This window comes from Narcine bancroftii, chromosome 2 (genome assembly GCF_036971445.1).
Source record: "Narcine bancroftii isolate sNarBan1 chromosome 2, sNarBan1.hap1, whole genome shotgun sequence".
Classification (NCBI taxonomy): Eukaryota; Metazoa; Chordata; class Chondrichthyes; order Torpediniformes; family Narcinidae; genus Narcine; species Narcine bancroftii.
This window is the reverse complement of record NC_091470.1, coordinates 351585486-351611701: the sequence shown is the minus strand read 5'-3', so window position 1 is coordinate 351611701 and position 26216 is coordinate 351585486. Positions and strand designations below refer to the sequence as shown.

Here is a 26216-nt window from a genome sequence, read left to right as displayed (position 1 = left end):
TTAACCGCTTCACGCTCCTGGATGCGTACCCCCTGCCACGCATCACGGATGTGGTGAACCAGATCGCCCAGTACCGCATTTTCTCCACTATTGACCTACGTTCGGCCTACCACCAGCTCCCGATCCGCTGCGAGGACCGACCATTCACGGCCTTTGAAGCGAATGGGCGGCTATATCAATTTCTCAGGGTACCATTCGGGGTCACGAATGGTGTCGCGGTCTTCCAGCGGGAAATGGACAGGATGGTGGTCCAGAACGGGCTAACCGCTACCTTCCCGTATCTGGACAATATCACCATCTGCGGCCACGACGTGCAGGACCACGACGCCAACCTAGACAAATTTCTTCAAACTGCCCGTCAGCTAAACCTGACTTACAATTTGGACAAGTGTGTCTTCCGGACCACACGACTCGCTATTCTAGGTTGTGTGGTGGAGAACGGGATAGTCATGCCAGATCCTGACCGCATGCGTCCCCTAATGGACTTACCCCCCCCACATACCCAGAAAACTCTCAAACGTTGCCTGGGCCTTTTCTCGTATTACGCCCAATGGGTTCCAAACTACGCCGACAAGGTGCGTCCTCTTATCAAGACCACCTCTTTTCCCCTCTCGACCGAAGCCACAGTGGCTTTCGATCGAATCAAATCTGACATCGCTGCTGCGACGCTGCACACCATCGATGAGTCTGTCCCGTTTCAAGTCGAGAGCGATGCATCCGACTTCGCCCTGGCAGCCACCTTGAACCAGGCCGGTCGGCCTGTAGCCTTCTTCTCCAGAACCCTCCAGGGTCCGGAGAGTAGACACTCCTCGATCGAGAAGGAGGCCCAGGCCATAGTTGAAGCGGTGCGTCGTTAGAGACATTACCTCGCTGGGAGGCGCTTTACACTGTTGACTGATCAACGCGCGGTCTCCTTCATGTTCAGCAACACCCAGCGTGGTAAGATAAAAAACGACAAAATCGCCAGATGGAGAATCGAACTCTCCACCTTTAACTATGACATCCTGTACCGGCCTGGTAAGCTCAACGACCCGCCTGACGCGCTCTCCAGGGGGACGTGCGCCAGCATACAGATGGTCAGACTACGGAAACTCCATGAGGCGCTCTGTCATCCAGGGGTCACTAGGTTTGCTCACTTTGTCAAGGCGCGCAACTTACCCTACACAGTCGAGGAGATCCGCTCCATGACCCGAGCCTGTTCGGTGTGCGCCGAATGCAAGCCCCACTTCTTCCGTCCGGATAACTCCCACGTTATCAAAGCCACCCGCCCCTTCGAGCGTCTTAGCGTAGACTTTAAGGGTCCCCTACCGTCGACCAACCGTAATACCTACATCCTTACGGCCATCGACGAGTACTCCCGCTTCCCATTCGCTGGCCTGCCCAGACACCACTGCCACCTCAGTGATACAGGCCCTTCACAGTATTTTCACCATCTTCGGGTACCCCAATTCCATCCACAGTGATAGGGGGTCCTCATTCATGAGTGCAGAGCTGCAACAGTACCTTCTGGAGTGTGGTATTGCTTCAAGCAGGACCACGAGCTATAACCCACGCGGTAATGGCCAGGTCGAGAGGGAGAATGCCACCATATGGAGAGCGGTTACACTGGCTCTCCGGTCTAAAGGTCTCCCCACCTCTCACTGGCAGGAGGTTCTCACTAGTGCCTTACACTCCATCCGCTCCCTCCTATGTACTGCAACAAATGCCACCCCCCACGAAAGGATGTTCCTTTTCCCGAGGAAATCCGAATCGGGAACCACTGTACCGACATGGCTCACCGTCCCTGGCCCCGTCCTTTTGCGACGCCACGTCCGGCACTCAAAGAACGACCCCTTGGTCGACCGAGTGACTCTACTCCACGCAAACCCACATTACGCATACGTGGAGTTCCCAGACGGGCGGGAGGACACTGTTTCGGTGCGGGACCTAGCTCAGGACGCGGTAGACCCAGTAAACCCCCCAACTCCTTATGCTCCAGGCCCCGTGCCGCAACAGAAGGACCAACAGCACCCCAATGACCCGGGCCACCCTGCTGACAAAACGACTGGGGAATTGAGCGACGGAGTAGTCGCACCCGACGAGCCCGCTGGCGACACCACTCCAGCGACCCCAATCCCGGCACCACGGCGGTCACGCCGGATGGTCAGACCCCCTGACCGCTACAGTCCTTGACCTACCCCTTCCTTTCATTCTCTCCCTCGTTTTTGTTTTTTTTTTCCAGGGTCAATTCTCCAAGAAGGGGTGAATGTGATAGTACAGATCTATCACCAATGTACATAGTGTATATAGTTACTGTATCTAGACTGTGCTTACAGCGATTGGCTGAGAGCTAAGCCACACCTATTGTCTGGGCCTTAAAGGGTTGTGACCCTAGCCAGGTCGGATCATTCCGGACTGGTCGGCCACCTGTGAAGAGCTCCGGTCTTTTGCTAATAAAAGCCTTGGTTTGGATCAACAAGTCTTTGGTTCTTTCGACGAGCTCTACACACATCAAGGGTTGCTTTGCTTGAAAGGACTGTTTAGTACCCCCGAAAGGTGGTGTGGGAGGAGGTGTGGGCGCAGTGTGACACTGGGGGCGATTCACGGGAAGGGATGGGGGAGTGAGAGGACCCGATGGAATTCCTTGCTTTAATCCCGGTGTCTGCAGACTTTCGTGCTATACTCATCAAAGTTTCTTCTGAGCTCTCATAGGAAACTCCTCCTCCCCTTATGTTCTTGCCACTCTAGTCTACATCTGGATATTAAGGCCTTCACCACTCTCTGCTGTAGCATATCTGTGAGATATTGCTAAAAATTTGTTCAACGTTTTTTGCATGTTGTAGAGAATGTACATTGCAGTAGATTACATAGCTCATGAATACTGACGAGGAGGTTACTTGATATCAACAGATTCAAACAGTGATAACACAAAAAGTTCGCTCAGTACAGATGGCTCTTTTCTTACTGAAAATAAAAAAAATTGGATTGAAAGGCATTTAAAACTCTGGCACAATGAGAGAATGAGAGACAGATATTATAACCTTAAATAAAACCACTGGGAAACTATGTACAGTATTTCAAATATTAATAAGTGGCTATGATAAAAGAGGCTTTAAAATTGTTGTTGTAAAATTAATCTCAGCAAGCAGAGATTAAGACCTTGTATTCCACAATTACATTATGGCGCAGAAAGTTCAAATGACATTCCAGCGTTATCTGAATTTTTGCTGCTTAGATTATTGTGCCAATGCCAACCTGATAAAGATTAAATTGTTACATACCACGAGTATTTGTTGATTAAACATTGCTGGTAAAATCCTTGTTGGTGGTAAAATCATAATCACACGTGGCCTTTTTTCAGAATTGAATGCTGATCATTTCTTCAGGAAAAATCATGAAATTATTGGGGGAATTTCACCTTCTGTGCTAATACCACTGCTGGCCAACCAAGGGAATCCTCTACTATCTACATTGTGGCAGTGCAATTCAGTGCAGAGAAAGGCAACTCAATCTTTCAGTACACAAATGTGCGAGAGCAACTGAGTAGGTCACGCAGCATCCAACGGCAGTCAACATTTTGGGCCTGAGCCCTTACACAGGAGTGCCAAAAATCAGGCAAATGTCTGAATAAAAAACAATTGGAGGAAGGGAGTGAGGTAAGGGAAGGGGAGAAGAAGGAAGAGGAACACAGGTAAGAAGTAATAGATCGATTTGGTGGGAAGGTAAGAAGAGAAGGAAGCTGAGAATTAATTAATAGGGCTCTCTGATAGAGAAAGGGAAGGGGGTGGGGTGCTGGAGGAAAGGAGACTGAGGAATGAAGGAAAGAGAGAGACCAAGTTCATGGAAATTTGAGGTCGATACTAAAACTTGTCTAGTTGGAGACTGCTGAGACAGTGTTGTTCCTCCAATTTATGAGTGGTCTCAACTTGGCAGTACCTGAGGCCATGGACAGATGTTAGTGTGGCGGTGGGGTGTGGATTGGCCACTGGGAAGTACTTGCTGCTGCAGCAATCCGAATGAAGGTGCTCAACTAAGTGATGCCCCATTCTGCATCAGTTTCCCCGATGCAGAGGAGGTCGTATTGGAAGCACCGGGTGCAGTAATTGATCCCTACAGATCTGTGAGAGATTTGTAGGGTGAAATGTTGCTTCACTTGGAAGGTCTGTTTGGGGCCCTAAATAGTAATGAGAAAGGAGATGTAAGTGCAGGTGTTGTATCTCTTGTGCTACAGGGGTAGGTACCAAGAAAGCAATTGGTGGGAAGGGGTGAGGAAGTCGCAGAAGGAGTGATCCCTTCGGAAATTGGGAAGGGGAGGGGAATATGTGCCCGGTGGTGAAATCCTGACATAGGTGGTAGAATTTGTGGAGAATGATGTGTTGGTGGGAAATACTGATCTGGGAAATAGTGGTCAATGATGGAGTTATTAGCAGTGGAGGGGAAGCCATGTTTTCTGAAGAAGGAGGACATCTCAAATGTCCTGGGAAGGAAAGCCTCATCCTGGGAGCAGAGGTGGTGGAGACAGAGAAATTGAGAGAAAGGAATTGAATCGTTGCCGGTGGCAGGATGGGAAGAGGTGGAGTCAAGGTTATTGTGGGAGATAGTGGGTTTATAATGGATGTCTGTAGAAAATTAATCTCCTGGAATGGAGACAGAGAAATGAGAAAGAGGAGAGAGTTAGCAGAGATGAACCAAGTGGTAGTTGTCAGCAAAGTGGATAAAGTTGACAAAATTATCATGGGTGCAGGAGACAGCACCAATGTAGTCACCAGTGTAACAGAGAAAGAGTTGAGGAGCCTTACTTGTGTAGACTCGTAGCATAGATTACTTCAGATGTCCAACAGAAAGACATGGCTGGGACCCATGTGAGTATCTAGAGTGACACCTTTGACTTGGAGAAAATAGGATGAGCCAAAGGAGGTTATTGAGGGTGAGTAAAGGTTCTACTAGGCTGAGGCGGGTGGTGGTGGAGGGGGACTGGTTAGGTCTTATCTAAGAAAGCGGGGAGCCTTGAGGCTATCTTTAGGGGGATGGGAGTGTACAAGCACTGAAAATCCCTGGTGAAAATGAGGTCGTCCATCCCAGGGAACTGAAAGTTGTTAAAGAGCATGTGATGTGTGTCAGATGTAGGTAAGAGGGGACTGGACCAAGGAGGATGAAATGGAGTCAAGGATGATACCAGTTCACTGGGCACTTGGGCAGGAGCACATGGAGTGCTCCTACTGAAGGAGTTGGGTTTGTGAATCTTGGGAAAAGGTAGTACCAGGCAATGTGGGGTTGGGAAACAATGAGGGTAGAGGATGTGGAAGGGAGATGACTTAAAGTGATGGTGTAAGAAAGAGATGGTTACCTGATGTTTCTTGGCAGGGTGCTATTCAAGGAATAAGTTAGAGGATCTGTCGTCTGGGCTCGGCAAGGTAAAGATCAGTGTGCAAAATTACAGCAGCACCACCCTTGTCTATGGATTTGATAGTGAGGTTGGGATCAGGATCACTACAGAAGGGGCAGGGATGACCAATGGAAAGCCATTTACAGGGCAAAGTGGAGTTTCCAGACAAAAATGGGAACAACGAAGGATTCCTGGAAGGGCCTAAATGACAGAACCTGCTACAAAACCAAATCTGTTGCAGTAGGAGATGGCAAAGCTTCACTCCCAGATTAACCCAATACCTTCTACACCCGATTTGACCATAAGAATAGGAAGAACCCCTGCTGCATGCTCCCTGATGATCCTCTCCTGTCCATATCTGAGGATGACTTGTGGGTTCTCTTCATGAGAGTGAATCCGAGGAAAGTATTCAATCTGAACAGATACCTGGCTGAGTATTAAAAGTCTGTGCTGACAAACTTACCAATGTATTTATGGATATCTTCAACATCTCACTCCAGCATGATGTGGTACTCACCTGTTTCAAACAGATGTCAATCATACCAAGAAATGTGTGGCAACCTGCCTAAATGACAATCAACCAGTGGTACTCCCATCAACAGTGTTGAACTGCTTTGAAAGACTGGTGTTTAAGCATATCAGTTCCTGCCTCAGCGGCATCATAGATCCATTTCAATTCATCTATCATAACAACTGGAGTACAGTGGATGCCAACTTACTGGCTCAAAAAACGCTGGAATACCTGGACAGCAAAGAGGCATACACCAGGATGCTCTTTATCAACTACAATTTGGCATTTAACACCATCATCCCCTCAAAATTGATCAGCAAACTCCAAGACCTGAGGCTCAATTGGATCCTGGATTTCTTCATTTCGATACCATAATCAGTGAGGATTAGTAAGACCATCTCCATCAGTACCAGAGGACCACAGGGCTGTGTTCTTAGCCCTTTGCTCTACTTGCTATACACCTATGTCTGTGTAGCTTAGTAAGGCAACAACACCATCTACAAATTCGTTGATGTTACCACAGTGGTGGGTTGCATAAAAAGGGACAACTACTCAGCATTCAAGAGGGAGATTGAACATTTGGCTGAATGGCTGAACAACAACATCCTCGCACTCAATTACACAAAAACTAAGGAGCTGATTGTTGACTTCAGGAAAGGAAAACCAGATGTGTACAATCCAGTGATTATTGGGGGAATCAGAGGTAGAGAGAGTGAGCAAATTTAAGTTCTTGGGAGTCACTGTCTCAGAGGATCTTTTCTGGAACCAACACACAAAAGACACCATGAAGGAAGCACGTCAGCTCCTCTATTTCCGCAAGAGTTTGCGGAGGTTTGATATGACATCGGAAACCCTGGCAAATTTCTACAAAAAGTTTGTTGTTAAGGAGTTGTTAAGCTGCATCACATTCTGGTATGGGGTCATCACTACTCCTGAGCATAAAGCTCTGCAAAAAGTAGTAGTTATAGCCCAGGACATTACAGACAAAACCCTCCCCACCAGGGAACACTGCCATCAGAGAGTAGCAGCATTCATCAAGGATACTGTTAGGGATTATATTATATGTAAATATGTTTTAAAAAGAGACAGATTGTGGGGGGGTTTAGGGTAGGTCACTTCACAAACGGATACTTATACGACATCTCATTTTAAAATGCAAGAGCATTTTAAAAGATAATGGAACTGCTTTGGAAGAATGTCAAAGCAGGTGCAAATGGAGAAGTCTGGGCTCAAGTGCTGATAAAGATCTTTCAAGGATTGGGTTTGGAGCCCTGCAAGGAATTCTGGTTTTTACAGGCAGAGAGAGAAGAAAGAAGGAACAGGATTCTTCTCTTGGAGAGAGAGAGAGAGAGAGAGAGAGAGAGAGAGAGAGGGAAGTCAGTTCTACAGTGGCTTTTGAAGCTGCAACATGGCAAGCTGCAGGCTTGTTGAAAACCCCATTTTGAAGATGGGTGTGAGTTCTGAATTTAGTCTGTTCAAAACCCTTGTGGTCCTTACAAGAGGAAATGCAACAAGAGGAACTCTGTGGTGACCTGGAAGAAGAGGTTATCATTTGGAAAACCCATAATGTGCCAAGTTTCTTCGGCAAGATACTATAGTGGCTAATTTGAGGAAATCAGTTTGTTATGTCCAACAAGCAACAAATATCTCTCTGAAACCAACAAGAACCTTCCTGAGCAGTAACTATTTACCTTTGAGCACCAGAGCCTGGTGAAGATTCATAAATGTTAAATTCTGTGCACTGTGTAAGAATTACCTGATACTGGTGAACTTGGAGAAGTGAGAAGTGAATGACTGGACTATTAAGGCAAAGAACTTTCCTGAACATATACACATGCACGCATGCTTAGAATTAGAAAGGGGTTAAATTGATTTAATAGTTATAAGTTAAAGTTTGGTCCTGTTTTTATGTTTAAAGAAAATTAAAAGCAACTTTTGTGTAAGTAACCATTTGTCTTGGTGAATTTCTATTGCTGCTGGGTTTTGGGATTCTCTGGGCTTGCAACAATACATATCACCCAGCACACACTCTATTCTCACTGCTACCATTAGGAAAGAGGAATGGGTGTCACAAAACTCACACCACCAGGTCCAGGAATAGCTGCTACCCCTCCACCATCAGACTCCTTAACAACAAACACGAACTTATTAATCTTAATTTTTCACTTTATTGATTTTTTCTTTCTGTATTGTACAGTCAATTTGTTTACATTTCTTTATTTATTTACATGTGTACGTTAAGTATGGTTTTTTTTTGCAATACCAATAAGTAGTAATTCTGTCTTGCCTGCAGGAAAAAAATCTGAAATCTGAAAATGAAAATAAGACATAAAAGGTCTCCACATATCTTCAAATTTCACTGATGAATCAAATACATAATATCTAATTTTTTTCTAAACTTGAACAGGACATGAGAAAACCATTGAAACACTCTTGGAGGTCTGGAGTCTTTCCATTTAAATAAGATGGCTCTTCTAGCCAAAAATGTAGAGAAAGCCACAACTCATTGCACAGATACAGTAAAACTCCCTATGTCTGGTTAAATTTTATCTGATTGGCTCTGATTTTGGTCTACATTTCCAGTGCTCGACAGCCAGAAATGTCAGTATATATCATTCCAGACCCACCCACTATGAAAGGACAATGGTCTTGATTTTTGCTGAGAAGTACCAAAAGTTCCACTTACAATTACTAGCATTTCCTTCAGTGTAAGTGCCAAGAAATTCAGGATTTCAAGGCATGTGTGAGCTCAGAAGTCTTGAACTTTCTGTTCATGATATTTTTAGGATATTGGGCTCTTCTTGAAATCCAAAGTTCTGGAAATTTACTGTCCCTTACTGTAATGAATCCACAAGGTTACACCTGCATAGTTGCATCCTCTCAATTCAATGAAGGATAGCTGTGAGAAGTTAAAGTGCATGAATGCACATTTAGAATTTGAAGTCATAGAATCATACAGCAAGGAACAGGTCCTTTGATCCAACTCGTCCAAGTTGCCATACTGAGCTGGTCCCATTTTCTTGTATTTGATCTGTATCCTTTTCAGCCTTTCCTATATATATATATATATATATATATGTCCAAATGTCCTTTGCGTGTAGAAATTGTATTGACTTCTACAGTTTCCTCTGGCAGCTTGTCCAGATATGGACTAGCTGCTGAGTAAAAACATTACTCCTCAGGTCTTTCTATTGCCAAGACCATTGTCCTTTCATCACACAAGATCTGAATGTGTCAAACATGGAATGCAAGTCAAAGCTGCAGGGATGGTGCCTCTACATTACAACTAGTGATCTCTGCAAATGCATTTGCACGTGTTCTGCATGAATCATATGTGAGAGTTTACAATCCACATATTTCGGAGGGGGGGTTTATTTGAATACACAAATCACATTTTCTTCTACCCATTTTTCAGGATGAGGGTTGCCATTGACAAGGTCAACAATTATTACCAAACCCAAAATGCACATCAAAAGGTGCAGAGCAACTGCCTGGAATCACTACAGTCCTTGGGTGAAAGTATTTCTCTAATGTTGTTAGAAGTAAATCACAAAATTCTGTAGACAGTACAGAAGTAAAAAAAAAACTGCCGGAGAAGCTCAACAGGTCAAACAGTGTCCTTTATGTCGCAAATGTAAAGAAACAGAACCGAAGTTTCGGGCTTGAGTCCTTCATCAAGGTATGAGAAAATACTGGCAGGTGTCGGAACCAAAGTGGTGGTGTGGGGGGTGGGGGGTGGCAAAAGCAGAAGATGATAAGTGGAGAAAGGAGGGAAGGGACCCAGCAGCATGAGAGGGAGGAGGGATGGTTGTCTGGGTAGAAGAACTGGAAAGACAGGAAATGGGGGAAGGGGGGGGAGGTAAGCAGGTTTAATGGAAAGCAGTAAAGCCAATGTTAATGCCATCTGGCTGGAGAGTGCTCAGATGGAAAATAAGGAGGTGTTCCTCCAGTCTGTGGGTGGTCAGGGTGGGATAGTACACAAGGCTATGGACAGATGTGTGAATGTGGGAATATGACTCAGAATTGAAATGGTTGGCCATTGGGATGTTGCTGTGGTTGCAAACGGAGCAGAGGTGCTGAGCAAAGCACCTGTTTTGCGGCAGCATTACAGTGCAAATATTGCTATAAATTACAATTAAAAAATAAAATAAGAGGAAGTTAAGTAGTGTCTTTACTTCATTGTCCATTCAGAAAACTGATCTCAGAGGTGAAGAGGCTGTTTGAGTGCTGCTGAGTGCTTGACTTCAGGCTCCTGTACCTCCTTCCCATGGGAGCAGTATGAAAAGGCCTAGGTGGTGGGATTCTTGAGGATAGAGGCTACTTTCTTAAGACACCACCACTTGTAGACGTCCTCAATAGAGTGATGCCCATGATGGAGCTGCTCGAGTTCACAACTCTCTGTAGTTTTGTCCTGTCTTGAGCATTGGCACCTCCATACCAGGCAGCAATGAAACCAGTTAGAATTCTCTTCAAGTTACGCCTGTTTAAATTTGCAAGAGTCTTTGATGAGAAATCTCCTCAAACACCTCATGAAGTATAGCCGCTGGCAAGCTTTCTTTGTGATTGCATCGACATGGAGGCCCCAGGACAGATCTTTAGAGATGTTGACACCCAGAAACTTGAAGTTCTTAACCATTTCCACTGCTGGTCCCTCGAAGTCGGTGACAGCTGTGGCATGTTCATTCAAGTTTAAAGAAGAGTCCTTGAATATGGTTCAGACCGCCAATTCAAAGTAGACCTGCAGGCAGTTCCCCTCCTTCCTTGATCTAACTTTCACATATCTGGTCCAGTTGAACTTCTGCTCGATGGCAATTCCCAGGACGCTGATCCTGGCGGACATACAAAGAATTTCAAATATACCCATTTAGACGGTCTCTTGTGGGAGTTACTCATTACTTGATGTAAATCGTACGTATTCATCTAGCTCATGCTGCCAGCAAGCATCGAATGTTTCATCTTCTGAAGAGTTATAAATTAAATAAACACTGCATAATCATCACTGAACCACCTTTGTCTTAACAATGAGAGGAAGGTCACTTATGAACCAACTGAAGATGACTGGGGCCAGGACATTGTCCTAGGAATTCCTGCAGTGATATCCTGTGGTCGGGATGATTGAGCTCTCCAATAAGTACAATTATCTTGTGCAAGCCATAACAATGGAGGTATTTGTCTCGTGATGCCAATTATCTTCCGTTTTTTCCTTTATGCCATATTTGGTAAAATACTGACTTTCCAAACATTTGTGCCTTAATGTCAAGGGTAGTTGCTCCAATCTTACTTCTGGAGTTCATCTCTTTCGTCCATGTGTAGAACAACACTATGATGTGGTTGAGACCCAATAATGTTTTGGAAACCAAAAGTTGATATAGGAATGGAGGTTTGTTTGACAGCACTGTCAGATTACCTTCCCTCCTTCAATGGAGGTTTAGAGCATGGAAATAGACTCTTCAATGTCAACCATCAATCCTATTTTTTATTCTCCCCATATTCCCATCACTTCCCACAGATTCTACCATTCAACTATATTCAAGAGCCGTGGTTCTCAACCCTATTTTTGTATCTCACATACCACCTTAAGTATTCCCTTACTGACCACAAAGCACGTATGGCATAGGTGGTATGTGAGTGGAAAAAATGGTTGAGAACTGCTGTACTAGGGCCCATGAACATTTAACATACAGACCCATGCACCTTTAGGATGAACCGGAGGAAACCCATGTGATCCCAGGCTCACACAGATAGTACCAGAGGTTAGGGGAGAACCTGGGTCACTGAAGCTGATGGTTGAGAGTAGATTAAATGGGCAATAATTAGCTGGATTAGATTTGTCTTGGTTTTTATGAACAGGGTATACTCAGACAATTTTAGTCGAGGGGGTGCCAGTTTTGTAACTTTACTGGAATGACCTGATATAGGCATAGATGCTTAGAAGGGCTAGTCTTTAAGGTGTATCACTAGTTTTATGGCATTCCCATAGAGAAATCTATTGTTGAAATGATTTTCAACAAATCATTGCCATTAGATTCTGCACTGTTTAATGTTCTTTTGATCTATTTTCATGACTTTAATGTAAATCATTTTAAAGAATGCTCAAGCTTCCATGATTGTTGTTTCTAATGAAGTTGAACTTTCCCAATTAAAATTATATGCTGTGAATGTAATACTTTCTGTAATGGAAATAAAGGAGTCATGAGACGGAGTTGGTGCAGAAATGTTCAAATGTGGTGCTGAAGTAAAAGATCAGGGGTAATTTTATTGATTCCCACATCAAATACATGATGGACCAACTGGTCTCCTTGATTCTATTTCTTCCAATAATGAAAATCTCAGCATAAGTTGGTAGCTGTAGAAAAGGAGCAGAAAGAAGCATTATTGGGCATGAAACCTCTTGACTATATCATGGAACATTGAAAGTGAGCATTACAGCACAGTACATTCCTTTCAGCCCTTGATACATATTCCTACCCAAAAATACATAGAACATATCCTGTTAGGAAATTCCTCCCTCGTTGACACTCAATAGCAACGGTCTGAATTCTAATTTGTGATTCTCTGGGAGCCAGAGGTGGAACCATGCATAACAAACTCTAAAGTCAGGGGCTTTTCAACCCAGCCATTGCAACTGCACATATTGGGTTTCCAAGCTGACGTGTAATATCAGATATGATGATGGGCAAAGGGCACTGATTCTAATCTCAGAATCTAATTGGGAAGCTTTGAGTTTGGAATTTGTTAGTCTGTTGGAAGTAAAGGAGAAAGCTTTGCTAGAATGGAAGCCAGGAAATCAGGGATTGCACCCCACTCATGAATGTCTCCCTGGGTGGAGTCCTTGGATTTGCAACCATCTGAGGAGCCACACTATTCCAGATTTTATAGCAGCATACATGAATTGTCAAGTATACCAAAGTAATGAATACAAGATGTCTAGAAGAAGAATTAGTACATGCATATCACACCAATACTCTGTCCTGTTAAACTGACACATCTCTCCTCACACTAACTCCTCTTGTAGGTAAACATCTCTCCGTGTGTACTCAGGGCTTCCTAGACCCATCTGACAACCTATTAATGGCACTCACCCTCATTCTTCTCTGTTCAATGCCAGTCATGTTTCTCACTGATGTGTCTATTTTTTTTTTCTTTACGAGAAAGCACAAAGTTCCAGGGAAAAGTAGACGAGAGTCAGTGCTGGATCCTTCCAGATATTAAGTGCAGAGGTGCACACAATTGAAATAAGCAGATTTGGAGTGGAGCTCGATGTCAGGGATTCTTTGATGGAGACTTTCCATGTTAGAATTGTCAGAATCAACTGAATGGCATAGAACATTTACTCATGCTAACACATTTCGAACAACATCAAATATGATTGTGTGCTTAAGTTTAAACATTAGTTCGTTTGCAAAAATTATACACATATTGCATCTTCCCTGGGACTTCCAAGCATCTTGCAGGAGGTGCTATGGGTCATGGACAACAGCAATTTTCCCCAGTTACATTCTCTCGCTCTGAGGGCAGCATCAAAGTGCTGCCTCACCTCTCCAGTTTCTTGCCTTCAATCTGAACCTTGGGTACTATCTGTGTGGAGCGTGTACATTCGCCCTGTAACTGCAGGGGATAGCCCCATAAACCCCATATTTCAAAGATGCAGGTTGGCCTTGGTAAATTGGCTCTGGTAGGCAGGTAAATAATAGAATCTGGCCTGAGGGTAGGGGAGTTGAGGTACGTGAGAAGAACACGGGGTTAGCCTAAGATTCTTACAAACAGGGGCTTGAAGGTCTACATGGACTCAATGGGCTAAAGACTTCATTTTCATGCTACATGCCTTTATTGCTCTTTTATCCTGTGACTTCCATGTCTCTGAAACAGGACAAACCAACTCTGCCTTAATCTGACCTATAATCTGATGGTGTAAATATCGACCTCCAGATTCTGTTAACCCCTCCCTCAGTTTCTCTCTTTCCCTATCTCCTCCTTTCTTCCAGTTCCACCCCCCTTTCCCTTCCTTCTCCTATCAGACAGCTACCTTTCTTTGCCTTCTTTCCCTTCTCCCTGTCACTTCTCAGCTGTTTTCTCTTGCACCAATCCACTTTATTCACTCTTATCTGCCAGCATGGGCTTCTCCCCCTTCCTCCCTCTCTTCCACCCTTCCTCCTGTGGTGCTATTTATGTACTGTATGGGCTGACTTGCCCCCCAAACCTGTGACTGCACCCTCCCAGATATCCCCATAAAGGCCCAAACCGCTCCCTTAGTACCTGCCTTGGAACCGGGCCAGCAACATGCAAGCTGTGCTGACACTTTAAGGTTATTAAAACCTATTAATCATGATTCTCTGGCTGATTAAAGGTTGATGGTACAATTTAATTACATTAATTTTAGACCATGGACAAGGTAATATGGGTGGATAAATTAGACACTGACCCTAAAGACCCGTAGGCCTCGACTAAATTCGACCAGTGGGTGCACTGCCTCAACGCATTCATGCGGAGTGAAGAAGATGAAAGGGAAGTGCTCTTCACTCAGTTCAACCACTGGGTTTTCCAAGCAATAAGAAACGTTGCTACTTACTCTGAAGTGATGGAGTTCCTGCAGAAGCAGAACCGGGCCCTGACGAATGTCATATAGGCAGGATTCCTCCTGGGCAGCCAAAAACAAGCACTGGGTGATTCGATTGACAAGTATATGCGGGCACTGTGGCAGCTGGGGCTAGCCTGCAACTGCCAAGATGTCTCTGCAGCTGCCCACCTCGAAGGCCTAATATGGGATGCGGCTGGGTTCAGCTCTGATGACATCAGAGACTCCTGGAAAAGGGCAATTGGAACCTGCAGCAAGTAGTGGATTTTGTTAAATCGCTGGAGACAGAGTAAGGAAGTGCTGAAACATTCTCTTCGAGCAATGCAGCCGCTGCGTGGGGAACGTGGACGCTTCCATCTTGGGATGTGGGGCCTCACGTCATTGTTGCCATCATCAAGCACTAGAAGTGCTACTTCTCTGGGCACAAGAAGCACCCCCAGAAGAGCTGCCCAGCCTGAAGTGCCACATCCTCTGGTAGCAGATGAAAGGGCACTACACGCAAGTGTTTAGGTCCCAAACTTTCCCAAGCGGTGCCGTGTGTGGGAAACAGCTGCCGTCATCTTGGACTGCCCCATTTCTGGCTTCACCTCAGGTGTCACTTGCGGTGGCCAGGGATGGATCGATGGGTCCCTGGGGATAACAAGCCAGGGTGGAACCACTTCCGGTGGCAAGGGACAGAACCACGTGAGTGACATGGGGGCAGCCATCTTGGCAAACACCCCTGAACCAATGCAGTAGCGACTTTGACAGTGACCACACGCTCGTCTCCATCATCCTCGACCAAAACAGCCTGCACCAACTGGTCAAAGTCATGGTGAGGTAAACAGCCACCTTACGAACTGTTTATTTGACGCAGGAAGCACCGAGAGCTTCATCCACTGGGTACTGTACAGAAAAACTCCATTGTTGTAACCCCAACACAATGTAAGGTCTCCTTGGCCTCCAAATCCTACTCAGCCGAGATCAGTGGCTGCTGTACTGTGACACTGACTGTGCGAGGTATAGAGTACAAGAGCTTTAAACTCCTGTTAATGCTGCACCTCTGTGAGCCAGTCATACTGGGACTGGACTTCCAGTGCCAGGTACAGAGCATCCACATACAGTTCAATGGCTCCCACCCTCACATTCTGCAACCGCAAACTCCTGAACCAGCTGACCCTCCTGAACATGACCTGTAGCCTCTCTACTCTCCGAGAACCTCATCCCCGACTTCAAGCCAGTAGCCACTTGGAGCAGACAGTACATCCCCAGGGACAGAGCATTCATTAAAGTGGAGGTTAAATGGCTCCTAGCCGAAGGGGTCATGGAACCCAGGTACAGCCCATGGAGATCCCAATAGTGGTAGTAAAGAGCGGAGAGAAACAATACATGGTCATTGACTACAGTCAGACCATAAACTGCTTCATCCTGCTGGATGCGTTCCCATTTCCCCGTATCGCTGACATGGTCAATGAGATCATCCAGTTCCTGGTTTTCTCGAACATCAACCTCAAGTCAGCTTTCCACCAGCTACCAATCTGGCCAGAGGACAGTTTGTACACTGCTTTCAAGGCAGACAGCTGCCTATTCCACTTTTGTACCTTTCGGAGTCACTAATGAGTCTCTGTCTTCCAGAGGGAGATGGACCACAGAGTCAACGACTATGGACTCAAGGCCACACTTCCCTACCTGGGCAATGTGACCATCTGTGGGCATGACTAGCAGGACCATGACGCCAACCTCCACAAGTTTTACCAGTTGGCCAAAAGCCTCAATCTGACCTATAATCAAGTGGTGCCTCTTTTGCACTTCACGGCTGGCCATCTGGGTTGTGTGGCGCTTGGACTTCTTTTCCTATTATGCCCAGTGGGTCCCCAATTATGTGGACAAAGCCCACCCTCTGGTAAAATTGGCCACATTCCCCATGTCAGCAGAAGCCCAAACGGTGTTCACACACATCAAGGGCGACATCGCCAAGGCGGCAATGTATGGAGTGGATGAATCCTTCCCCTTGCAGGTGGAGAGTGATACATCTAGCTTCGCCCTGGCGACCATACACAACCAAGCAGGCAGGCCCGTGACATTTTTTTCCAGAACTCTCCAGGGTCCTAAGCTCCGGCACTCAGCCATTGATAAGGAGGCCCAAGCCACAGTGGAAGCTGTGCCCCATTGGAGGCACTACCTGGTCAGAAAACCGTTCACCCTGCTGACTGACCAACGTGCAGTCACCTTTATGTTCAACAAAGAACAGTGGGGAAATTTCAAGAACAACAAGATCCTGAGGTGGAGAATTGAGCTATCCACCTACAACTACGAGATCTTGTACCAGCCCGGGAGGCTCAACAAGCCTCCCTATGCTCTATCCCAGGGGACACGTACCAATGTGCAGCTGGATTGCCCCCAAATCCTCCGTAACAACCTCTGCCACCTCAAAGTCACCAGACTGTACCACTTGGTTAGAGCCCCCAACCTCCCATACTCGGTCGAAGACATCAGGGAGTTGACACGCAACTGCCCGGTCTGCACTAAGTGCAAACCCCAATTCTACTTGCTGGACAAAACCCACATTATCAAAGCCAACTGCCCCTTCGAGCAGCTGAATATGGACTTTAAGGGACCTCTTCCATCCACCAACAGAAATGTATACTTCCTTAACATTGTGGATGAATACTCCCGCTTCCCCTTCACCATCCTCTGCCTTATGACCATAGTCATGAAAGCGCTGTGCAGCACCTTCGCTCTCTTTGGGTACTCCTGCTATATCCATAGCAACTAGGTGTCCTCCTTTATGAGCGAGAAGCTGCACCAGTATCTGTTGGCCAAGAACATAGCTACGAGCAGGACCTTGGTCTATAACCCTTGGGGAAATGGACTGGTAGAGAGGCAAAACACCACTGTTTGGAGGGCGGTCCTCTTAGCTCTTAAATCGAAAGGACTGCCCATCTCCCGGTGGGAAAACAGTCTCCCTGATGCACTCCATGTCACTAGGTCCCTTCTCTGTACGACCACAAACGCAACACCACATGAAAGGCACTTTTACTTCCCCAGGAAGTCATCATCTGGAACTACACTACCATCCTGGCTGATGAACCCTGGGTCCGTGCTGCTTCGAAGGCACATCAGACACCACAAAACTGACCCTCTGGTCGAGAAGGTCCACCTCCTCAACGCCAACCCCCCTACGTGGAGTAACAGCATGGTCAACAGGACACCGTCTCCATCCAGGACCTGGCGCATGCAGGAGACCCCTCGACCGACCGGCCAATCTCCTCCCCTGGTATCCTCGACCAACCTGCTCCACTATAAGTGCCCAAATTCGTGCCCCAAACTCCAATCAACCTGAACAGCACCGCAGTACCAACACCCCACACCCCCTCCCCCCGCCACCGGAAGCACTGCCTGTTGCACAAGACACCACCCGGGAACCGACAGCTGTGCCACAGCAGACCCTGTGATGGTTGTAGCGACAGATGAGACCACTGGACAGGCTAAATCTGTAAGGGACTTTGAAGTATCACAAAGCTGCAATGAACATTAAAACCATCCCACCCCACTGGACTTTGTTTAAAAAGGAGGGGTGAATGTAGTGCTACCACTATGTATATATATGTATGTATGTTTATACTGTATGGGCTGGCCCGTCCCCTGAATCGGTGACTCCTCCTTCCCAGATTATCCCATAAAACATGGCCTGTTTCCGCTCCGTAAATGGTTATATGGTTATATGGTTATGGTTAAATGCTGTTACGCCCAAATCCATCCCTCATTATCTGCCATGGATCCGGGTCAGCAACATGCAAGCTGTGCTGACACTTTAAGGTGATTAAAGCCTATTAATCATGATTCTCTGTCTGATTGTGGTTGATTGGTACTACACCCACGCCTTTTTATTCAGACTTCTACTTGTTTTCTCCACATTCCTGAGGAAGAGTCCGTGCTCAAAATGAAGACTGCCTTTTACTGCCTCATGCCAACCATTCAGCAGCTCAAATATGTGCAATTTGATGGGTCTAGTGAGAACAGTAATGGGATTTGAACCTGGTGATTCACATCACAAATGAATCGGATGGAGCACATGGACAACTTATTGCTCTGGGTTTTGGATTACTACTGATCCTTGATGTATATCCACCATATTCTTATTCTGTGAATCACACCTCCCTCTGTCCCCCATGGGCTCCAACAAAATAATCGTTCCAGTTGCACACTGCATGCTTAGAGATTGATGGGAGGAGACTGACTCAAGCATGGTTCTCATAATAGTTCATAAATGGAGACACAAGAGACTGCAGATGCTGGAATCTAAAGCAAAAAGCAAGATGGTGGAGGAACTCAGTGGGTCAGGGAGAAACCATGGACAGTCTCCATCACTCTCTAAATAGGCTTTATCATTGCATCTTAATTTATACAGCAATAAACTTTTAACAGTCCATGTTTTGGGTTGAGACCTCCTTCAGGACATAAATCATCAACTTACCCATCCTCCTCTCTTCCTTAAAATTCTCTTCCCTCTCCTTTGTCAGCCCTGAAGCAGGGTTTCGACAAATAAGTATCCACTATCTGTTTTCCTCCATGGATGCTGCCTGATTCACTGACTTCCTCCAGCAGTTTGTTTTTTTTTGCTCTGGGAGTCCTTCATAAAGGCTTGCATACTCTGAATGTCGTCTTAGTGGCAGAAGATGGCATAATAGCCTTGTCATTTGCCTGTAATTCACTGGTGACTGGGTCGTAACAGATGTCGAAAACTTAGGAAATGCGTGAAATCACAGAACCTCACCTTAACATTGTTGAAAATTAGGATACCAGATTCAGCTTAATGTTATGTAGGAGTAAAATTTAGAGGGGGGCTAATTTCTTGGAACGTTCACGTTTTCCTGGATTTAACTGTGATGCCTAAAGGCACAAATCCATTCAGATAAAATAAAAATACCAGTGCATTGTACTAGTATCCTTGCAGGAGATTAAACCTTGCCGCTGTTCTACAGTAGTTGGCTGGTCCGCTGACCTGGCTTACATTTATCTGCTGACTTCATGCCAGTGAATCTCCACCACTGTCAATCCAACTCATTGATGTGTACTCTTCTACTGTGCAAAATCACTGCTGCATTTTAGCCCTGTAACAATAATGAAGAAGGGAATTTGAAATCATTCTGTGTATGAAAATTGATTTACATGTTTTTATCAGGCACAACAAGGTACAGATACTCCCCGATCTACAACCTCCGTGACTTATGCCATCCGCACATACAACCAAAGTTTCTTTAAAAACAATACTGTACAGGTAAGATTCTCCCTTGTCCCTGCTGGGAGCCTGATCTCCCCAAGCCAAGAGCCCGAGGTGGCGTCGGGTAACTAAGGCCAGCAGCATCACCTACATCGTGATTTGGAATGCAGATTGCCATCGCTCTCTCCCCCTCTTCAATCTCTCTCTCCCTTTCCAGTGACGGCAATCTGTGAATGCGTTCCAAATCACCTATTTTTTAAAAATGGCATGGGGTCCATCGAAGCACATTTCCTTGATGTCACTACAAGAGGAGCACCAAAATGAAAGAAAAACAAAATAAAATTTACACGATTACAGTAGAAATTGGGGCTAACTGTGGAAAATAATGTCTCTTGTGAGAGCTGGCCTTGATAGGCACCATGTTGTATTTGAAAAACTATAAAAGGAATACAGGGCAATTCTGCTATACGTCCATTCTGAGATATGATCTGTCAGCCAGAACAGAACATGGGTGTACCTGTACAATGGACGTACCTGTACCTGATCACGGAGGGTACCTGTACTATACAATTGCAAGCTCTCTCTCTGCCTCTCCTCTGTCGTCAGATGTTGGTTCATATCCAGATTTGTATTGAATTGTGGGTAGCCAAAGGCACCCTCTACTGGTTTCTCATACATATGCAGTTTAGGGTATGAATAGCAATGCACGGATGGCAGTCTTTTCAATCTGAGGCGCCTGCAAGCTCACACCAAGACACAAGAGCAACTCGTCCGTGAACTACTCTTTGCAGACGATGCCGCTTTAGTTGCCCATTCAGAGCCAGCTCTCCAGCGCTTGACGTCCTGTTTTTCAGAAACTGCCAAAATGTTTGGCCTGGAAGTCAGCCTGAAGAAAACGGAGGTCCTCCATCAGCCCCCCCACATCTCCATCGGGCACACAAAACTCAAAACGGTCAACCAGTTTACCTACCTCGGCTGCACCATTTCATCGGATGCAAGGATAGACAAAGAGATAGACAACAGACTCGCCAAGGCAAATAGCGCCTTTGGAAGAGTACACAAAAGAGTCTGGAAAAACAACCACCTGAAGAAACACACAAAGATCAGCCTGGACAGAGCCGTTGTCATACCCACACTCCTGTTCAGCTCTGAATCATGGGTCCTCTACCGGCATCTCCTAGAACGCTTCCACCAGCGCTGTCTCCGCTCCATCCTCAACATTCATTGGAATGACTTCATCACCAACATCGAAGTACTCGAGCTGGCAGAGTCCGCAAGCATCGAATCCATGCTGCTGAAGACCCAACTGCGCTAGGTGGGTTACGTCTCCCGAATGGAGGATCATCGCCTTCCCAAGATCGTGTTCTATGGCGAGCTCTCCACTGGCCACTGAGACAGAGGTGCACCAAAGCAGAGGTACAAGGACTGCTTAAATAAATCTCTTGGTGCCTGCCACATTGACCACCGCCAGTGGGCTGATCTCGCCTCCAACCGTGCATCTTGGCGCCTCACAGTTGTCCTTTGAAGAAGACCGCAGAGCCCACCTCACTGACAAAAGACAAAGGAGGAAAAACCCAACACCCAACCCCAACCACCAATTTTCCCTTGCATCCACTGCAACCGTGCCTGCCTGTCCCGCATCGGACTTGTCAGTCACCAATGAACCTGCAGCAGACGTGGATATACCCCTCCATAAATCTTCGTCCGCGAAGCCAAGCCAAAGAAGAAGAAAGAGCAATGAAAGAGAAGCCGTTATTGTCAGTGTCAAGTCTTTGAAAAGGACCCTACAGCTATCTGAGCTCTTTTTAAAAAGAGTCGGTAATTAGTCTTCACTCCATTAAAGACATCTACAAGTGGTGATATCTCAAGAAAGCAGCCTCATCAACGACCCAGGCCATGTCATCTTCTCAGTGCTACAATCAGGAAGGAGGTACAGGAGTTGAAGACGAACACCCATCAGCACAAAAGCAACTTCTTCCCCTCTGCCATCAGATTTCTGAATGGACAATGTACCACAGCATTTTTTTCTCTTTTGCGCGAATGTATTTTGAAAAAATTGTATTCCGATTATGGTAAAAGAATGAGGTCATCTATGCATAATCAGGGCTTGGAGATGGTTTTGTAGATCAATATTGGGGAAGACAGTAGAGATAAATGGAGGAAAAAAAAATATTCTGGAGAAACTCAGTGGATCAAACAGCATCTGTGGGAGAAAACAAATTGTCAATGTTTTGGGCTGGAACCCTGTATCAGGACTGAACGTGTAGAGGAGATACAATGGTTGCAGTGGTGAGACTCAGCCAGGATGTGGTCAGAGAGTTGTTAAAACCTCAGAGAGGGAGAAGTGAGAGAGGGCCCTACAGAACTCTTGTAAGAGGAGGAAAACCTCTTCAAAACTTTGTGTCGCCAGGAGACATAACTATTCTTCAAAGTACAGGTATTCTCTGATTTACCATTTATACAACTTACGACCATCTCTACATATGACAAAAAAACAGGGAGCAGGTAGGTGGAACTAGTGGAGTTTCGACTAGAAATTAGAGTGCCGACTAGAAGGGCTGATATGGCCTGTTCCCTTTCTGTAATTGTTATATAGTTATATGGTATATACTTGTGTTATCATCGCATTTTTGGATAACATTTTCGGGCTTAAAAAAAGAGGGGGGGTGGTCGACTTTTACATGGGTCAAACTTTTGACTTTGTAAATTCAGGTACAGCACTTGCTTCTTTCAAGGCTTTGAAGCTGGGATGGCTGGGACCAGGTGGTAAGTCCATGTTTGGGGCATCAGGAGTTAGTATGCGTGGGCGGCCATGGTGTCAGGAGTTAGTATTCTCAGGCAAATGGGGCATCAGGATTTAGATGCACAGGCGGCTGGGGCATCAGGATTTAGCATGCTCTGGCGGCCGGGGTGTTGGGAATTAATATGCTCGGGTGGCAGGGACATTGGGAGCCTGGATGCATGAGTGGCCAGGCATCGGAGATTGGATGCACGAGCGGCTGGGCCTCGGGAGATTAGATGCGTGAGTGGCCAGGCATTAGGAGTTTGGTTGTGCGAACGGTCGGGCATTGGGAGTTTGAATGTGCGAGCGGTCAGGCGTTGGGAGTATGCGTGAAGATGCGTGGCGAGGATACATGGTTGTGAGTAAAGGTGCACGGGCAGCCGGGATGAGGATGTACGGTGAGGAGCTCGGATGGGCCGGCGGCCAGGGTGAGGCTGGCCTTGGTGGCCGCCATGTTGTATTTGACATAGGATAAAATGGATACAGTGAATTTTTGACTAACGTTTATTTCTTGATACGACCAGTCGGCCAGAATGGAACATGATGGTAAGTTGAGGACTACCTGTAATTCAATAGGCTCTTGTATGTCTGTGTGGTGAGGCACACGTTGTCTTGGTATAAATCTGTGGACCTCCACAGCACAGTGCAGGATCAGATTTGCAGATTTGTAGTTTGCAGTTTTCTCAGTGTTCTCTAAGCTGAACCAGGGAAGACACTAATATTAAAGTTCCATTTAGGCAGCTCATAAGGGGTCACCTTGATTAGGGTTAGCCTGGCATCTACTAAAGAAATAGAAGATAATTTATACTTTGTCACATCACCTTGATTAGGGTTAACCTGGTGTCTACCAGATAATTTATGCTTTGTCATAGCAACGTGAGGACAGGTCCCAGCCAGTGGAATTTGGCACTTAGAACTGGCTGCAGCTGGGTGCTATTTAATTTCAAAAACTGGAGTCTTCGCTTCAGTTCCATTGCCTGACTGACTGCAATTTTCCTTGCACACCCACATCCTTCAGTAGATTGCAACTTTGCATCCCAGCAGGTAATCACTCGGCTACGCAAAGCCCGGACCTGACCATCTGATCCTGCTCACCCTGTGATCACAAGCCAAACTTTCCCCACCCTGCCTCTCTTCCCAATGACTCCTGATATGTGACGTGCAATCTACCTGACTACCCTGCTAGTTCTGTTGCTTTGTGCACGTTAAATAAGGAAGATCTATTCTATTGCATGTGATACCTTAGGCCACGTGCGCAGCAGAATATTTCAATGGTAATTCCTTGCACTAAACACACACTAATGGGCTGTGCACTATTTTTTTAACATGCCAGTCCCAACACGAATGGATTTCAGGGTCACCGCCTCTTGCTTTATTTTTTTCAAAACATTTTTATTTCCAGGCAATGTTTTTTTTCTATTTTAGATACTATTTCTCGATGGGGTTGGATTTAAAATAAAATAAATGCAACCAGAAGCCAACAACCAATTATGGTAAAATGTTAAGGAATCCACATTAGAACATAGAACATTACAGCACAGTTCAGGCTCTACACCCCATGATGTAGTGCCAACCTATACATACCTAAAAAAAAATCTAAGCCCTCCCTAGCTCACATAACACTCTATTTTCATTTCATCCATGTGCCTGTCTAAGAGTCTCTTAAATGCCCCTATTGTTCCATCTTCCACCATCACTGCTGACAATGCATTCTAACTCCCCACAACTCTGTGTGAAAAAGATACTCCTGATGTCTCCCCTAAACTTTCCTCCGTTCACTTTGTACAGATGTCCTCTGGTGTTTGCTACCGCACCCTTAGAAAAAGGTGTTGGTTGTTCATAATCTTGTAGACCTCTGTTAAGTCACCTCTCATCCTTCTTTGCTCCATAGGGAAAAGCCTTAGCTCTGCTAACCTTGCCTCATAAGATATATTTTCCTATCCAGGCAAAATTCTGGTAAATCTCTTCTGCACCTTCTCTATAGCTTTCACATCCTTCCTGTAATGAGATGATAAGAACTGAACACAATATTCGAAATGTGGTTTCACCAGAGATTTATAAAGCTGCAATATCACCTGATGACTCCTGAACCAGTGGTTTTCAAATTGCCCCCTAAACTCACATTCCATCTTAAGTAATCCCTATGTCATAAGTGATTAGTAAGGGATTGCTTAAAGTGGTATGTGAGTGGAAAGAAAGTTTTCCCCGTATCTGCGTGGGTTTCTTTGGATGCTCCACCCACTGATCCAAAAGCGTATGGGGTTAATAAGTTGATTGGTGCAGTTCAGGGGCAGGGGCTCATGGGCCAGAAAGGCCAATTACCATACTGTATCTCTGAATTAAATTAATTAAAACTACAGATAACTCAGATTCTATTGTCAAGGTTTTCAAATATCTGTTTTTACTGAACATATTTAAGGCAAAGTATAATTTATATTTAAACATCTAAATATCATTCTACCTTTTAGCTCCAGTCATGCTCTCCTGAGTTAAGCTTAGAATTTTCCCAAGGTAATTTAACCCATTTCCCACTGGAAACATTCAGAAATATTTGGAGCAAGATATTGAGGGTAATAGTGTATTTTAGAATGTCACAAAGCACTGACAATGAAATATTTTGAGGTGTATTCACTGTTGGAAGTGACACAAATTACACTGGACATCTTTTGTTTCAAAAGGCTTGCTTCCTGAAAAACAATTGGGGATTATGCTTCGAGATGAACATGAAGATGATTTCAGCTTTGCAGTATCACAGAGGAAGTTGAAGAAACATTAAATCAGCTTTTATTGAATTTAGCATGTTAATCACATAATGACGTTCAACTGACCTAAACATTTTTTGCTGCTCCTTTTCCTTTGTACTTGGCATCTGATGCCTCTTGTGTTAACGTCCAACGAGTCCGTTAACAATGATGGATTCCAGTTGCCCTGATAATGCTTTTCCATGGACAGAATGTCCTAGTGAATCCTTTCGCCATGTTCATTACTGACTTCATCAAGATCAGTAGGGAAGACGTCCAAGTGCAAATGCAGAAAATGAATTTTCAATTTCATGTTGCACTTCATAGATTTTTTTATGCTTGAAGCATGTTAAAAATATGACAGGAAATCACAAAAATCAGTTATATAAAAAAAGTACAGAATAGGAAAATTTTAAGGTGATTTTCATGATTATCAGCCCAAAATCCATAAAATACACCCAAAAGTGTTCAGGAAGAAAATTCATCATTGCCCAGTGTTATTTGCCTTGAGAAATGTCTCATAGCTTTGCTTTTGCATTACCCATGGTCATCCTTACAAGTTCATCAGTTGCTGCAAAGCACTGTGGAATGTCCTGAGTGGGATGTGATAGACTCTGTATCGAGTATTATCTTCCTTTCTGTGCAAATGCTGGTATGACGTGCTAATCAAATTTCAGAAAAATGTAATTTTTTAATATGATGAATGATTTGGCAGATTGAAATTGCAAACGTCAGTCAAAATAAAGCTCTGATTAGTTCTAATCTTTTCTGTGGTTGTAATATGTGCTTGTGCTATTTCAATTATTGATGAAAAGGGGTTGTGGTACAATATTAAAAATAGGACCAAGGATTGACTAACTACCACTTGAGTGCACTGTTGTACTTTTGGAATCTCAGATTTTACTGATTCATGAATTATTCTTCAGGTCTGTTCCTACTTATACTGCCATAAAGCTTGACTTCAATCATTGCTCACTGCAAAATATTTCTCACACAAGAGACTGTTCGGACCATCCAACAATGTAACAAATTGAACTCC

At 45.1% G+C, this 26216-nt stretch overlaps 1 long non-coding RNA gene across 2 annotated transcripts in view; it reads left to right on the top strand.

Moving 5' to 3' along the window:
- LOC138755757 (uncharacterized) overlaps nucleotides 1-25939 on the top strand; it is a 141473-nt gene extending 115534 nt beyond the window's left edge. For both annotated transcript variants that reach the window (XR_011352548.1, XR_011352547.1), the window contains one exon: nucleotides 25115-25939. This is a non-coding gene — a long non-coding RNA (uncharacterized lncRNA). The remainder of the gene's footprint in view (nucleotides 1-25114) is intronic.
- The last annotated feature ends 277 nt before the right edge of the window (nucleotides 25940-26216 follow it).